Below are 2,938 nucleotides of genomic sequence, written 5' to 3' on the forward strand. Positions count from 1 at the left end.
TATACATACACACACACACACACACACACACACACACACCTGCTGGATGTCAGGGCTGCACAGTTTATCCTTTAAAGAAAACATCAGCAGGAAACTTTGTCCCTTTTCACGATGTTTTAGCAGCATTTCTCTCAGGTGTTTTGTCCCGTTTTGTTTTGTTTCTTTCGGCTCTTTTTCTTTTAGTTTTTTAGTTTTTACGTTTTTGTCACTTTTTTAATGTTTTTTTCTCTAAATTATAGGACAATTTGGTGTAAAAAAAATAAAATTCTGACATCTATAAAAGCTAAAAAGGCGACAAAAACTCAAAAAAATTCAAGCAGCTTAAATGGTGTGTGTGTGTGTGCGTGTGTGTGCGTGTGTGTGTGTGTTTGTGTGTGTTTGTGTATATGCGTTCTCCACATGTCTGTGACATCGGAGCCTGATCTGGCTTCTCCGCCTCCTTATAAAGTTACTTCGTCTCCGTCCATCTCTGTCTGTCTCCATCCACCTCTGTCTGTCTCCGTCCGTCTACGTCCACCTCTAACAGGACAATGTCTGGTTGTCCTGGGACCCAGGACACTGCTAGCAGGACAGGACAGGACAGTTCTTGTTCCATCAACACAACACTGAAGAAACAGGTCATCCGATCAAAAAAGTTAACTGTTTCTAAACCTTTTGTCTCCCCAGGTTTCCCCAGAGCCGGTAAAAGCACCTGCACCAGCACCTGCACCTGCACCAGAGCCGGTAAAAGCACCTGCACCAGCACCAGCACCTGCACCAGAGCCGGTAAAAGCACCTGCACCAGCACCAGCACCTGCACCAGAGCCGGTAAAAGCACCTGCACCAGCACCTGCACCTGCACCAGAGCCGGTAAAAGCACCTGCACCAGATTCGGTAAAAGCACCAGCACCAGCACCTGCACCAGAGCCGGTAAAAGCACCAGCACTTGCACCCAAGCCGGTAAAAGCACCTGCACCAGAACCTGCACCAGAGCCGGTAAAAGCTCCAGAGATTGTACCAGAACCTGAACTTTTCCCAGAAACAGATGCAACACAAGAACCTGTTACTGTACCCGAACCTGTCCCAGAACCGGTAATAGTACCCAAACCTGTCCCAGAGCTAGCTGCAGTCCCAGAACCTGCATCTGAGCCCGAACCTGAGCCTGAACCCGTTCCCGAGCAAGCCTTGGTGCCTGATCAAGAGCCTGTGGCCGAGTCTGCGCCTGAACCTGAACCAGAACCAGTTGCGGTGCCCGATCCAGAGCCTGTGGCCGAGTCCGCGCCTGAACCTGTCCCAGAACCAGAGCCAGTCGTAGTGCCTGATCCAGAGCCTGTGGCCGAGTCCGCCCCTGAACCTGCTGTAGAGGGATCATTAGAACCAGAACCAGAGACCGTCCTGAACAACGGTAAGACTGCTGCCCACAGACTGTTCTCCATCCAGCTGGTTTAACTTGTACGGAGAGGTCCCTGTTCGTCTAGTGGACTCCTTCGGACCACACTTCAGCGAAGAGAGTCCATCCATTAAATCCTCCTTGGTTACTAGCAAGTGTGTGGAAGAAGGGGGAGTCCAAATCCACTTTATATGTATATATGTGTGTATATATACTGTGTGTGTGTGTGTGTGTATACCGTATGTATGTGTGTGTGTATTTACTGTGTGTGTGTGTGTGTGTGTGTGTGTGTGTGTGTGTGTGTATATATATATATATATATATATATATATATATATATATATATATATATATATATATATATATATAGTCTTGGATTGTCTTTGTACTTTTGTTGTCAGCGTTCTTCTGTTGTTTTGTGGTTGTTGTGTTGTTGTGTTGTTTTGTGGTTGTTGTGTTCTGTTGTTGTTGTGTTGTTTTGTGGTTGTTGTGTTCTGTTGTTGTTGTGTGGTTGTTGTTTTGTGGTTGTTGTGTTCTGTTGTTGTTGTGTGGTTGTTGTTGTGTTGTTTTGTGGTTGTTGTGTTCTGTTGTTGTTGTGTGGTTGTTGTTGTTGTGTTGTTTTGTGGTTGTTGTGGTTGTTATTGTGTGGTTGTTGTTGTTGTGTTGTTGTGTGGTTGTTGTGTTGTTGGATCAGCTCGTCGTAGCAGCCAGACGGCAGCAGCTGTGCTCTGCAGATAACTTATCTCCAGGAGAAGCTGTACATGTACACAACACACGGCCTCTATAGCAGGGTGTTCAACAGGGGGTCCTGAGTCAGGGCAGGGGGCTCCAAATGGTTGGCTAAGTCCTGATAGGTAGGCTAGTCCCTCAGGCCAAGGACAGAGTGAAGAATCTTGGGATTGTTTTTGATGGGTCACTTTCATTTGACTTGCATATTAAGGAGGTGAAAGGTCGCCTTCTTTCATCTCCGAAGAATCTCAAAGACCAGATCAGTATTGTCCCCTAAACATGCTGAGACCCATATTCGGGCCTTTGTTACATCTAGACTCTAGATTATAGTAATGTACAGTTCTCGGGGCTGCCTAAGAAAAGTCTGCGAGGTCTACAGATGGTCCAGACTGCTGCAGCACGTGGTCTTACTGGATCACCTAAATACAGACCCTTAACTCCTGAGTTGGCCTCACTGCACTGGGTCCTGGTCCAGGTTAGAGCAGATTTTAAGGTCTTACTGTTAACTTACAAAATAGTGAATGGCTTTGTGTCATTTGTGTGACACGATTGTGTCATAACCAAGCGAGTTACTGTGTCACAGTAGAGGAATTACCGTATAGTACAGGAGAAGCTGTTTAGGTGTGTGTGTGTGTGTGTGTGTGTGTGTGTGTGTGGACCAGTTGGCGTGTTTCTAGCCATCTGCTTCAGGAGGATTAATCTGACAGGCAGTTAAAGCACTTGGCTGCTCTGAACAACAGCCACTGTCTGACAATCTGCCTCCTGTTTGCTCCACCTGTCACGTAACAGGTGGTGTGTGTGTGTGTGTGTGTGTGTGTGTGTGTGTGTGTGTGTGTGTGT

The 2,938-nt window shown here is 46.7% G+C and overlaps 1 protein-coding gene and 1 long non-coding RNA gene across 2 annotated transcripts in view; both read right to left on the reverse strand.

Moving 5' to 3' along the window:
• LOC117958237 overlaps positions 1–2,938 on the reverse strand; it is an 859,617-nt gene that overhangs the window by 381,756 nt on the left and 474,923 nt on the right. The gene's annotated exons all lie outside the window — the stretch shown is intronic.
• Positions 1,766–2,938, reverse strand: part of LOC117958301 — an 8,576-nt gene continuing 7,403 nt past the window's right edge. The window contains exon 4 of the long non-coding RNA XR_004659674.1: positions 1,766–1,777. This is a non-coding gene — a long non-coding RNA (uncharacterized LOC117958301). The remainder of the gene's footprint in view (positions 1,778–2,938) is intronic.

This window comes from Etheostoma cragini, chromosome 15 (assembly GCF_013103735.1).
Source record: "Etheostoma cragini isolate CJK2018 chromosome 15, CSU_Ecrag_1.0, whole genome shotgun sequence".
Classification (NCBI taxonomy): Eukaryota; Metazoa; Chordata; class Actinopteri; order Perciformes; family Percidae; genus Etheostoma; species Etheostoma cragini.